The sequence below is a fragment of the Callithrix jacchus genome, chromosome 14 (genome assembly GCF_049354715.1).
Source record: "Callithrix jacchus isolate 240 chromosome 14, calJac240_pri, whole genome shotgun sequence".
In the NCBI taxonomy this organism is placed as follows: Eukaryota; Metazoa; Chordata; class Mammalia; order Primates; family Cebidae; genus Callithrix; species Callithrix jacchus.
In genome coordinates, this window is record NC_133515.1 from 76526744 (window position 1) to 76540901 (window position 14158).

General features: G+C 47.1%; 1 long non-coding RNA gene across 1 annotated transcript; it reads left to right on the forward strand.

Annotated features, from left to right (window-relative positions):
* Window positions 1–349: 349 nt before the first annotated feature.
* LOC103788000 (uncharacterized) lies at window positions 350–10646 on the forward strand. The gene is made up of 4 exons (XR_613803.5): window positions 350–673; window positions 2239–3207; window positions 3442–3579; window positions 5473–10646. It is a non-coding gene; the product is annotated as an uncharacterized LOC103788000 (long non-coding RNA).
* The last annotated feature ends 3512 nt before the right edge of the window (window positions 10647–14158 follow it).

A 14158-nucleotide genomic window follows, 5' to 3' on the forward strand; every position in this document is an offset into this window, starting at 1 on the left:
ACACTTCTCAGTTGCCTCAGACGAACAGCTCAGGGGGAGCCAAATTCAGCCAAAGCCTCCATCCCCACATCTCTTTGTACTGTTTTGCACTCCCCTCACCCTAGAAAAAGAAGGCAGATTGAGTTGATCAAATCACATGCCGGTCCTGCTGTGCCTTCTCTTCACCCCCAGTGTTAAAATTGTGAATTTGGTAATATGCGTAATAACTCCAGAAACATTGAGTTCTACGGCACAGAAATCTTGTCTATTTCTGCAAAGGCAGTTTAAATACAAAAGCCAAAAATAGACCCATAAATAGCACAAGGGTGAAATATTTAAGACTCTGATAGTGCAATGGGTCTGCCGTTTTGCTTAAACAGGTGGTTCTCAAACAAGATTGCAAGAAGGGCTTATTCAAATATAGATTGCTGGCCCTACCCCTAAAGATTCTGCTTCCGTAGGTCTGGGCCAGGCAGACCATTGTTTCATGTTCTAAATTCCCCAGTGATGTTGACATTGTTGGTCCAGGGACCTTGCTTTGAGAACTGTTTTTTTTTTTTTTTTTTTTTTTTTTTTAACAGCTAAAGAAACTTAGAGAGAAATAAATAAAACAAATAGACATAATATGTGAAGACCTGGCCTCAGGATAATCACAAGCAGAAGCCTCCAGCCACTTTACATCGTTCCTTGTGTGGTAGGTCACCCTCTCCCAATGGCTTTTCCAAAGAGGGCACCCTGGGATTCACAGTCTTTCCACTTTGTGGCTCCTACAGTGCCCCTCCCACACAATGCCTACTGCATCCAACCTCTTGGCACATAGCTAAGGGAAGGCAAATCTAGGATACAGTCCACCAAAGACCATGGAATTTAGAGTTTAGAAAGTTCAGCTTGTATAGGCTGGGTGTGGTGGCTCACACCTATAATCCCAGCACTTTGGGAGACTGAGGTGGGTGGGTCACCCAAGGTCAGGAGTTTGAGAGTATCCTGACCAATATGTTGAAACCCTGTCTCTACTAAAACTACAAAAAAATTAGCTGAGCATGGTGGTGCATGCCTGTAGTACCAGCTACTTGGGAGGCTGAGACAGGAGAATTGCTTGAGTCTGGGAGATAGAGGTTGCAGTGAGCTGAAGTCATGCCACTGCACTCCAGTCTGGGCAACAGAGAGAGACTCAGTCTCAAAAAAAGAAAAAAAGAAAGTTCAGTTTGTATCGACCAAAAATATCACCAAGTTATTTCCAAGCCTTTCTAGTTTCCTGTTCCCTTCCATGGGCCCAACCCCATCTTTGAGTCTAGTGACTTTAAAAGCCAATGTTTCTCCTTGAACGATTTTCCCCCCACTCTTCCCCCAAAACACACATTTCTCTGTGGAATCAGAATTATTGCTTTTGTCCTTAGTTTCCTGGAAGAATCAAGATAATTTTCTGCATGGCCTTCACGTCAACTCTTTCGATTTCATTCCGATATTACTCTCTCATAGGCTCCAACAGCTTCAGTTCTTTCACGGAAACTTCCCAAATTAAATTCTGCCGTGTCTTCCCCACTCTGAGATTACGGCATCAGTTTCATCTCCTCTTGAGAATTCTCATTCCTCTCCCAACCAGCTGCCTTGGCCTACTTTAGACCACTTTGCTGTGAAAGGAAGTCGCTCTCTCTCTCCCCTGGGTTGAGTTCTCACTTTCTAGCCATAACCTCACATCTGTCACTCAAGTGCAACACCTCCCCCACCCCCACTTTCCTCTGGTGGATGAGCATTTTGGGGGAGGGAGTTGGAGGGATGGGAATAATCGGGGGTGGGAAGATGGGAGAGGTGGAGATCATTTGCTGCTGAAACATTCATCATAGGAAAAATCAGATCATTGATTTCCTTCCCTTATGCTTAAAAAAAATGCAATTCGGTGTTATCTTTAACTTGGGGTGAGATTCCATAATGGGTCCTGTCTTTACAGTCTCTGAAGGTCTTAACTGGACTCTGACTGCTGTGGACCAGTGATCAAGTCTTGTGACTCCAGGCTGCGTTTCAGGGGGAGAACTTTGCACATTGCTTAACCGGCTGTTTTAGTTTTATACTGTTCAAATATTTGCTGAAGGAAAGAGTGAATTATGTTCCATAGGCCTTAGCTTAGCTGGATGGCAAGATTCCCAATTACCATGTCACACCTCACGTAGACTCTACCTCAGAAAACATCTTAAATTTAAAAATATTTTTGAGGTTAAAAAAGGTAAAATCTACAAAACATTTCTTTTTTTACCTCCACAGTGAAAACCTCAATGCCTACTCCCCTCGGCCACAGATAAAGAGTGTAATTTTCTCCTTGAGGAATGTGACATGAGTCATCTGACAGGGCCCGAGTGATCTGGTCACTCACTGCAAGTGCTCCAGCAGCCTCTTCCCAATGCAGAAACTTCCTGGGATTGCACATTGGCATTTGTTTGTGGTGAGGCTCAAGGATGGAGCTGTGCTATTTCTTACCTTAGGACATATGAAGCAAGCATCTGTGGAAGCCAGGGTGACAGAGGTCAAGGTTTGGCTTCGAATCTGCTTCAAGGACAAAGACTTATATGTCATCTGAGCAAATATTAGGAACTGGTCACTGCTATGTGTCACTCACAGCTCACATCTGGGTGTTAAGAAATCCACACCTGCAGCCAAGGCTGTCGTTCTGGCTGGGTATGAATGTGTCATCGGCTAGAGGCTGCAGCCAAGTGCAGAAGTCCAGCCAGCCGCTAACCCAACACAGAAGAGTCGCTCTAAGTGCAATGGCCACCCTCTTCCTCTCCTGTTCTCCTCCTTCAGAGGGGACCTTTCTAGGGGTCGTGCAGATGATCGTCTGGACAGCCTGAATGAGAACTGTCTGCAGAAAACCAAGTGTGCTCGGCTGAAACCACCCTCTGCCCTGGCCCTTTACCAAGCAGGCTGGTCAGCCTAGCAAGGGCCCCAGCATCCAGGCCTCACTTCTTCAGGCTGTCTCCTTGGAAATGGTGGAGCAAAGTCACTGCAGGCTGGGTGCATGCCCTCCCTACCCCGGGGCATGCCAACGGGGTCAATGACAACTGTTTCCAATTAAGGGCTTTGCTAAAGAGAAGAGACTGTGTTCTGGAAACAAAACTCTCTTTTAAAATGTTCGCTTCCTTCTGGACTCAAGATAGGAAATTTCTATGTTCCCAACCAGAAAACGTAAAGGCAAAGGAAAAGCTGGAAAGTTCCTTTTCTAAACCTTCTTTAGAGGTATTTAAAGCCAAAATAATTCTCCATGTCTTCCTGAGGGAGTGCTTCAGGGCCAGGGTTGTTTCCTCAACTTCTCTAGCTGATTCGGTGGCATGCGTGGGCTCATGCGTCCGTCTGTGGTAGGGTGTACATCCAGGAAATCATGGAGTAGGGGCTTTGTCCAGGATACCACAAGCGAGGGAATCCAAATGACCATTTGTGGGATAGGACGTTACCAATGCCTTTCTTTTCTAGGGGAGGAAACTGAGGCTCTTGGAAAGGCGGAAGTTGCACGTGGTCCTCACAGTCAACTGTGCCAGAATAGGAGGCCAGGAACCACCTCTGTTGGAGGAGGACCCACCAGGCATTCTTTCAAGAAAGCCAAGGTCCACAGTAAGTGCTTCCCTTCTATGGGCACAGGAAGGCTGTGGGAGCCCACACAATGTGCTTCTGGCCAGAGGAACATGGTGTTCTTTATGATAATAGACATTTGGGAGCATTTACTATATGCTAGGCACTTCCCTAAGTGCTTGACATACATTAATTAACAACCCTATAGAGTAAGTGCTGTATTATTGCTATTTTACAGATGAGAAAACTGAGGCCTAGAAAGGCTAAGTAATTTGTCCAAGGTCACTCTTTTTTTCTTTATTTTTTTTCTGACACAGAGTTTCTCTCTGTCACCCAGGCTGGAGTACAGTGGTGTGATCTTGGCTCACTGCAACCTCCGCCTCCTGGGTTCAAACAATTCTCCTCTCTCAGCCTCCTGAGTAGCTGGGATTACAGGTGTGCACCACCATGCCTGGCTAATTTTTGTATTTTTAGTAAAGACGGGGTTTCACCATGTTGGTCAGGCTGGTCTTGAACTCCTGACCTTGTGATCCACCCGCTTCAGTCTCCCAAAGTGCTGGGATTACAGATGTGAGCTACCATGCCCGGCCTCAGGGTCACTCTTGTAGGAATCGGCAGAGCCATGATCTGAACTCAATCAAGTCTGATTCCTGAGTGAGGGCTGTTAGTTCTATGATCTGTTGTCTCATGCCCCTCACTCTCTGAGTTTTAAGGACAATTATTTATCTAGTCCATTGTATATGCCTGAGTATGTTCCTATATATGATTACATTTGATTTCTTTCTATAGCAGCTCTAGGAGGCAGGTAGATTGAACAACATTGTACTTACAGATGGCGAGGAAACTGAGACAGAGGTCAAGCATCTTTTTCAAGGTCACCTTATTAGTTATAATCTACCCAGGGCTCCTGATTTTGAAGAAACGTTTGCGCCATTGACCCACATGGAATTAATCCTGACTGTATGGTTAGAAACAAGGAGTAATCCCCAATACCCGGTTTACAATCCCAGTTGGTTTAAGACCCAGGTCTTAACTCCTACACATCATGACCTCCTTGCAAGATAGAATGGAATCATCACCACTACGTAATTCTGGGTTGCCAGGACAAGATGGGCCTGACCTTCCTCTGGTGACAGGTGCTGACCATAAGGCCACATGAGAAACTGAGTGCTGGGTCCTCCGGCTCCCGGAGCTGGCCTATGGGAGTGCCCTGCAGAAATGGAGCAATGGCCATCCTTGTTCAGATTACCACGTCTTCCTGGGTTACTCCAGCATGTTCTCTGTGAGAATTTCAGTCATCCTCCTGGCATGAGAGAATCTCAGTCTGGTCACTGTCAATAAGGAGGGCCCCCTTTGGATAGAGTGGCTATGGGCCACCTGACTGGTGGCTCATTTCCCTTGGTCCACTGTGTGGTTGCATTTGGCCTGAGCAAGGTCATAAGGCTGATTTCATTCAATATGCAGGACACTGTCCAGAACAACCGCACTGAAAGAGCCTCCTGGACCCCTTTGCTCTGAAGGGGGCTGAGGACTGACTGCCAGGCAGTAACTAGCAGTGGCCTGTTAAACACAAAGGTAGAGCTTAGAAGAGGCCTTGGAAATGACATTTTATTTTATTAACAATATACGCCAAGTTTAAAGGGTCAAGACATTTGCTGAGGGTCACTGGAACTGTTCGCCGCTGAGCTGGAAGCAGAACCAGCTTCTGACTCCGGGTCCGGCACACTCTCACTGCTCCCAGGAGATTTCAAGATATAGATTGCCTAGTCAAACACGCCTGTTAGATTAAGTGCAAAGGGATGTGGCGTCCACTACCCGCACTGCTGGATGCTTGCCAAGTGCTGCCCAATGTTTTTTTTAAAAAGCAGGATTTTCTTGGGTATTAACATTTCCGTGTCTTCTCTCCTCTCCCAAACCCCTGCTGTGTAATTTGAGATGCTGCCCTGATCTCAGACTCAGTGCAGAAGCAGTATGGAAAGGATGAGAAGACATGAGGAAACCCCAGACAACGGAGCCAGGAATCTGTCTGCGGAAGAGAGACATGCTGGAAGGGTCAAGCAGGTGGGCAGGTATCAGATGCCACATGTCTGCGGTGGTGACCCTGCTGCCTAATGCCAACCTTGCTTCTTGGCAGCGTCTGCTGGACTGTCAGAGGCATAATGCAGCCAGAGGGCATACCCGAACCTGTTAGGCATGGAACACCGAGTAAACAGCCCCTAGGAATGTCTCTGACTTGAATTTCAGCTCCTTTACTTGGGAGCATCTGTCCTCTCTGGTTGTGGAAAAGAGGAATCGGGGATAGGGAAGGCTCAGCATATACTGCCCCTTGATTAAAGGAGGCTGTGTGGTCTTGGGGGCAGTGGTCCTGGGGATGTTTGGTGGGGGTACTGCAGGGACAGGTGATGGGGAAAGGGGAAAATGAGGGGAAGCCTATTCCTGGCACCCCCACATTTCCTGGCTCTCAGTTACTCAGCTGCTATATGCTATCTGCTCCAAACAGTGCAATTCTGCTTAAATTTTGTTTCAAGTGAAGGTTCTGTGACTAAAACTTTTGAGAAGTTTTACCCTACACATGGGGATGTGTAGGATGAGAGCAAGCAAGGTTTTGAGTTCATACCTGCCAACAGCTTCTGAGTGACCTTCATCAAAGCTGCTCATCCTGAGAGCCAGACCTCGGTCATTTCCACTACAAGGAAGCTTTGCCTGGGCTCTGTCCTCTCTTCCCACATGGGAAGCGGGTCAGGACAACTGTCTAAGCAGATAACCCTGTCTTGGAAATGCTCTCATCTTGAGGGCACTCAGACCAGCCCTCCAACCTGCCCCCCGTTCCTGTCCCTAAAGTCCTTCGTTAGATGAGCTCAAAGGTGTGACACCAACTGGAAAGATAAAAAGGATGATTAAAAATCAAGGTATTGGCTGAGCACGGTGGCCCACGCCTGTAATTCCAGCAGTTTGGGAGGCCGAGGAGGGGGGATCACCTCAGGTCAGGAGTTCGAGACCAGCCTGACCAACATGGAGGAAACCCCATCTCTACTAAAAATGCAAAATTAGCTGGGTGTGGTGGCACATGCCCGTAATCCCAGCTACTCGAGAGGCGAGGCAGGAGAATCACTTGAACTCGGGAGGCAGAGGTTGTAGTGAGCCGAGATTGTGCCATTGCATTCAAGCCTGGGCAACAAAAATAAAACTGTCTCAAAAAAAAAAATCAAAGTATTATTATCACATAAGTTGACAAGGAAGAAAAAAGATGGGAGAGGACAGAGAAGGGGAGGAGAAATTCTGAATCTTTTAGCCATTGATATTTACTGTCTAGTCAAGCAAACTTCTTAGATTAAGTAGAAAGGGATGCAGAGAGTTTGAGGCAGTTGCTGCTGACTCAGGTTAGGTGAAGTACACTAATAATTAGAATAGGGTGGGAAGCCAGAAAAGACCTAATTACATCTGATTCCAAATGAGGCTCATGTAGCCAATGGGAAGCTTGCCATTGCAACACACCCTGCTGGAAAGGTCATCACTGAATGCAAACTGCAGCAGGTCAGGAGTGTACTCTGATATTCAACTGAGGACTGACAGGTCTCCAAAAAAAGGACCTGCACCTTTGCTGACTGCTGAATTCCCAAACGCAAGCTTGCTCTCCAAATTCCATGACGAGCATAACGCTCCACCTCCCTCAAAGGCCTCCTTGCTGTTCTGTGCAGTTATCTATTAAAGGAAAGATGACTTTTAAAAACAACATTCTCTAGGTAGTAGGTGTGCAAGTAGGGGGACTTAAGTGATCTGGGGAGTAATGATGGTGACGGAGAAGATCATAACAAGATTATAGATAGGTTAGCAGATCTGGATTATTGAACAGTAGTTTTTTAAGAATACCTACGCCCCCAAAATAGAGGTTATGGAAGAAAAGAAAATCAGACCTAATGTTTCCATTAAGATTCTTAGTAGCCTTCTGAGCAAAGTTGTATGTAAAAGAAAAAAAAAAAGATTCTTAGTAGCTGATGAATTTTAGCCCAAGGAGATGATAGCATAGTAATTCAAATCCCTTGTCCCGATGACTACAAATCAGGATGATTAAAGAATGGAATCTTAGCTCTCTGACATCCCAGACAGCAGGCCTTGTCCCTAGACTTGCAGATAGAGCAAGACAAGCACAGTGGAGAAAAAGAAATGCCTTTATATTTAGGTTGTTTTCCACCCATTATTAAGGCAGTAAGGTTGAGGACCACAAGGTCACTCTTGGATCCTCATCAGGCCTTCTTCCTGCCAACTGCTTTCTGGGAGGGTCAGTGTGTATTCCTGAAATGACTCTGGAATCATCCACCCTCAGACCATCTGTCCACATATCCCAGTATCTACTGTAGCTGGCAGCAATTTGCATGCCCTCCGGAATTTCTTGGGCTGGACCTCCAAATGCCTGCTGCACTATTTGGAATGTTATCCTCATCTCACAGTCTCTTATCTCCAACTGGGGATTTCTCCCATGGTGTTGACTGCATTTACCTTGAGGGCTGACATTGCCACAGCTGTGCAGAGGAGATGGAGTCTCTGGATGCATGAAGCTGTCCCTTCAACACGGCAAAATAATTCCAGCAAACAACAGAAACCAAGGAGTGTCTTCCATATGGAGGCCAATCAGAGGACACACGAGTCCTTAGGGCCCAGGCTAGTATCATTGTTTTAAATAATTTTGATCAGGGTCAAGGCTAGTACCACGACCAAATGGGGCAGTAAAAGACTGCCCAGGACTGGGGAGGAGGAGAGGTGAGAGGTATAAATACGTCTTGAAACCTCCAGACCCGGGCCAATGAAAGACAGGTTTAACACCATTTTATGATGGTGTGCATGTGTTTAAACTACTTTTGAAATTCCTCTGTGTTAAATTATCTGAAACTTTGACATTACAGCAAGTATAGGGTATACATTGCTATGTATTCTAACTGCTGTCTATTAGAGATACACAGTTTCTGGCAGCCTTTGACCCATATAGGTTGGCTATCATAAAACTGCACAGAATCCTGTGAAAGGTAAGGACATATTTATTAAACTCTCCTGCCAGGCTTTTCAACCCAGAACCCCACATAGGGACACACACACATCCCACTGTAGGACTTCACTGTTACCTGTGCTGAGCCCCTGTTTCTGCTGTGCTGAGAAAGGGAGATGAGTGTTTAAAGCAGCTGCACTTACTTGAGCATGCACAGATTTTTGAGGGGGGCACAAAAATTGGGAAACCAAACTTAGAAAAAGTGACCCTGCCATCTGGAAATCTTAGGTGGTAAGGCAGCACAATTGAACTTGTACTGTTGGTATCCTCAAGGCTGCTTCTTGGTTCCAGTCATCCTGGAGAACCCAGGAGGGCAGGACCCTCACCTCCCATAAACTTGAGATGCCTATGGTAGGCTGACTCCATGGGGCCACTCCATGAGAGAGGCCTGCACACAGCTGCAGAGGACCGTGGGTTGGACAACGAGGGTGATTGTGATATACATCATGGGAGGAAGAGCCTGGTCTGGAATCTGCACTCCAGCACCTCCTAGGTATGTGATCTTTCCCACTTGCCTCAAGCTTTGAGCCTCAGTTTTCTCACTTGATACAAGGAGAAGAATTGTCTAAAGTGACCCCAGGGGCTTTCTCTAGGTTGCTTGGGACTGGGTGGGAGTTTCCTATCTCCTCTCTACAGGATAAGCTACGTCTGAACCTAGCCCACGGCCTTAGCAGTTCTTCCCCTGACAAGAAGGTCCCTTCTGTCCTGTGGAATCCAAGGGCCAGGCAGTTAGTACTTTCAGACAGTTGCTCTAAACAGCTGGCAAATCCAGACTGCCTTGCACCACTGTTGAGTTTTTTTTATTTGTAGGATGTGGAAAAAGAATGACAGGTGCAGTGGGGACCTCCATTGCTAAATAGACCCATAGTGTGGCCCAGCAGCTCCCTGGACCCCGTGTGTCTCTCTGTGGGAGGATGGATGGGTTCAGGGACCTCCGTCTTCATTTATTTTGCAGGCCCTGGCTTGGTAAGTTCACCTTTCCCCCAATCAAGCATATTCTTTAACACATGCCTTATGTCATCATGAAATTTATACTGAACCCTGGTAATAGGGACCCATCTTTTATAACACCTTGTTTGCAGAAATGGGGTTATAACACCTTAAAGACTTGTAAAGAAAGCCAGGCACAGAGGCAACAGTGTGAATAAGAGCACGGAGTTGTCCCTAGGCCTGGCCTATTCAGGAAATGTGGCTTTGGTGCTGGGTGCATGGTGGGAGTGGGCCCTGAGGCTGCAGACGGACTGGGGTGAAGGAATCATTTTTCCCTTGAAAGTCACTGAGTGTCTGCATCCCACTCTCAGCTTAGGAATGACAGGTACAGCCTCCCCTGGCCCCAGCCTCAGGTCCCTAGGAGGTGGGCTGGAGGAGTAGGGAGCAGTTGTTAGGGAGTCGAAGACCAATGATAATGAGGTCCCCAGTGGAGCCCTGAATGAAGGATTGACGAGAAGCATCCTTCAGGAGCATGAACAGGATTCTGTGACTATTACATAATGGGGGGAGTGAAAAGAAAAAGCAAATGTGCCGGATACACATCACTTTTTTTCCTTTCCTTTTCCTCAGCAGATAGAGATACCCAAGAGCCAGAGGGGCCTCTCTCTGGGGAAAGAGCTGACTAGCTAGTGTTTCAAGGCCAAGATGCTGGCTTCACACCTTGGGCGCTGGACGTGCCCCTGAGCCCTTTCATCTGGCTTGGCTGAACCTTCCCTCTCTGCCCACCTGTCCATACCTGTGTGTTGGGTCCTGACTTACACCCTTGCCCTCCTTTTTAAAAGAGAAAAGATGGCCAGGCGTGGTGGTCCACACCTGTAATCCTAGCACTTTGGGAGGCCGAGGCGGGCAGATCATGAGGTCAGAAGTTTGAGTCCAGTCTGGTCAATGTGGTGAAACCCCATCTCTATTAAAAATACAGCTGGGCATGGTGGTGGGTTCCTGTAATCCCAGCTACTGGGGACGCTGAGGCAGGAGAATCGCTTGATCCCAGGAGACAGAGGTTGTGCCACTGAACTCCAGCCTGGGCAACAGAGCAAAACTCCATCTCAAAAAATAAAGAATAATAATTTTTAAAAAGCCAAGCATGGTGGCTCACGCCTGTAATCCCAGTACTTTGGGAGACTGAGGCGGGTGGATCACTTGAGGTTGGGAGTTCCAGACCAGCCTGACCAACATGGAGAAACCCTGTCTCTACTAAAATTATAATGTCTCTACTAAAATTATAAAAAATTAGCCAGACATGGTGGTGCATGCCTGTAATCCCAGCTACTCGGGAGGCTGAGGCAGGAGAGTCACTTGAACACAGGAGGCAGAAGTTGCAGTGAGCCAAGATCATGCCATTGTACTCCAGCCTGGGCAACAACAGCGAAACTCCATCTCAAAAATAAAAACATAAAAATAAAATTAAATTAAAAAAGAGAAAGGATGGATGCCAATAACTATTATTATTTTGGAACTTTATAAAAGTTACCTAAAAAAAGCATCTGTCAAGAAGAGAGTCAACTATTAAAAATGGAGCTGGCCAGGTACATGGCTCATGCCTGTAATCCCAGCACTGTGGGAGGCTGAGGCAGCAGGATCACTTGAGCCCAGGAGTGCAAGAACACTCTGGAAATCATAGTGAGACCCTGCCTCCACAAAAAACTTTAAAAAAACATTACCTGGGGGTGGTGGTGTGTGCCTGTAGTCCCAGCTACTTGGGAGGCTGAGGCAGGAGGATCACTTGAGCCCAAGAGGTTGAGGCTGCAGTGAGCCACGATCAGGCCACTGCACTCCAGCCTGGGTGACAGAGGGAGATCCTACCTCAAAATTAAAAAAAATATATGGAGCTGAAGTTTGGCATGGGCCACAAGTCTATCTCTGATGTAGGTAATTTTTTTTTTAAGTTGGACCTGCTAAGCAAGGGTGAGGCATGCTGAAGATGTGTAGGGGGTGGGACAGATTCAGCATTTGTGGGGAAGTGACCTGATATTTTACAGACCTGCAGGTGCCTCATTTATATAAAATTTTTGTTTTGAGATGGAGTCTCTCCCTATTGCCCAGGCTGGGGCACAGTGGCATGATCTCAGCTCACTGCAGTCTCTGCCTCCTGGGTTCAAGCAGTTCTTGTGCCTCAGCCTCCTGAGTAGCTGGGATTACAGGTACCCACCACCATGCCTGGTTTCACCATGTTGGCCAGGCTGGTCTCAAACTCCTGACCTCAGGTGATCCCCCTGCCTCGTCCCCACAAAGTGCTGAGATTACAGGCATGAGCCACCGTGCCTGGCCAGAACTACTTTCTTTATAAGGCTGAAGCCTATTTCATTGTATGTGTATGTCATATTTCATCCATTCATCTGTTGATGGACACTGGGGTTGCTTCTGCCTCTTGGCTATTGTGAATACTGCTGCAATGAACATGGGTGTACAAGCACCTGCCCTAGTCCCTGTTTTCATTTCCTTTGGATAGAGACCTAGGAGTGAAACACCATCTACTTTCAACTACCTCCCCCATCCTGGCAGCTCACACCAAGCCAGAAAATTAACTCTGATCCTAAAAATAGATGGAGATTTAGATGTTCTAGGACAAGCTGACTGCAGTTTGACCACTTAGGAGTACCTGTGTGAGTTCTTTGTCCCGTTTTTTTCTTTGAAACAGTCTCACTCTGTCACCCAGGCTGGAGTACAGTGGTGTGATCTCAGCTCAATAAAACCTCTGCCTCCCAGGTTCAAACAATTCTCCTGTCTCAGCCTCTGGAATAGCTGGGATTACAGGCGTGTGCCACCATGACCAGCTAATTTTTGTATTATTAGTAGAGATGGGGTGTCACTATGTTGGCCAGGCTGGTCTCGAAATCCTGACCTCACTCAGGTGATCCGCCCACCTCGGCCTCCCAAACTGCTGGGATTACAGGTGTGAGCCACCGTGCCTGGCCAGTTCTTTGTCTCTTTAAAGCCCAAATGACACCACTTTTCTTTGCAAGTAGCTAGTACCCCACAGAGGTCAGTGTGTGGAGAAGGCAAACACCCATGAGCAGAAATGTCCCTGGGGGGGTTCCTGCTGCTCCCCTCTTCCCCAAAGAGCAGTAATGGGAAAACACCCTGTAGTGAAAGGAGAGTGGTCCCTTCAGGAAGAAGGCGAAAGGGAATTAGCCTAATGAGCTTTTCCTGTGGCCAGGCACTGCGGTAGGGGATTATCTGCTTGCTTATTATCCCCATTTCTCCCATTTTATAGATCAGAAAACCGGCTCTGAGAATGTGTCTCACAGACGAAGAACTCAGTGACAGACACTGAAAATGGAGAAATGTGGAAATACCTGTAGGTGATCCTTCCTGAAAAAGGGACACATGAAATGCTGTGGGAGTGCAGGACAGGGAGGGACATGGCTGCTTTGGGTTCAGGGGAGTTTTTGTGGAGAAGGCAGGCCATGCAGCTGGACCCTGAGGGTAATTTTATTTCCACTAGAAGACGGAGTGGGGAGGGACTAGTTGCTGTAACTTGGTTTGGAATTCTTTTCTGTTCTGCCTGGTTAAATCCTGGAATCTAGGAACTCCTGCCCTACACTACAAAGGCGCAGGCGGTTTCCTGGGAAGCCGACTCTGATGGAGATTAGAGAGCAGGATGTTTACTAGGGAGTGCCTTTAGGATCAGTGCCTGAGGAGGGAAGGGGAAAGGAAGGGAAGGAAGCCAGCTGTAATTCAGGCCCCGGGAAGGCCTCAGTCAGGCACTGGGGAGCTCTGGAGCTGAGTGGGGCCTTCACTTGTCCCAGCTGAGGTGAGGGAGCCTGACTATTCTCCATACACCGGGGATATGGGCTGCCCTTGAAATGAGGCATGTTCTTGGGGGAGGCAGTTAGATACGGGCTGCCCTTGAAAGGAGGCATGTTCTTGGGTGAGGCAGTTATCTTCAGCCAAGATAATGCCCCAAGAGAGTTGACAGCTGAGACCTATCAGCTGCCAACCCCTCCAGCATCTGGGGCAATCAGCTTTCCTTTCCCAAACGGGGATCTGGGCCTTGCCTCACAGGGTCCCCTGAGCACTGTCTCACTGGGATTCTCCCTACCCTGCTGTTCACTCAAGGCTGAGGATAGTCAGGCTCCCTGGGCCTCTGTCTCTCCTTACCTAGGCTGTGGTTTAAAAAAACTAAATCGGCTTAAATGTGTGGAGTAGTTCATATGTGCAACATCTTTGATATTAGAAAGGAAGAAAAATATATTAGTTTTTAAAAATTGTATAAATGTTTATTGATGATTTGTGTTTCTTCTGTGGATATTGTTAATATTCCTTATACTTAAAAATTTTTTTCTATTTTAATTTTTGTGGGTGTATGTGGAGTACGTGACATATTTTTATATACAGACATGCAATGCATAATAATCACATTATATAAAATGGGGTAGGTGGGGTGCGGTGGCTCATGCCTGTAATCCCAGCACTTTGAGAGGTCGAGGCAGGTAGATCACTTGAGGTCAGGAGTTCAAGACCAGCATGGCCAACATGGAGAAACCCCGTCTCTACTAAAAATACAAAAATTAGCTGGGCGTGGTGGCAGGTGCCTGTAATTCCAGCTAGTCAGGAGGCTGAGGCAGGAGAATCATTCGAACTTGGGAA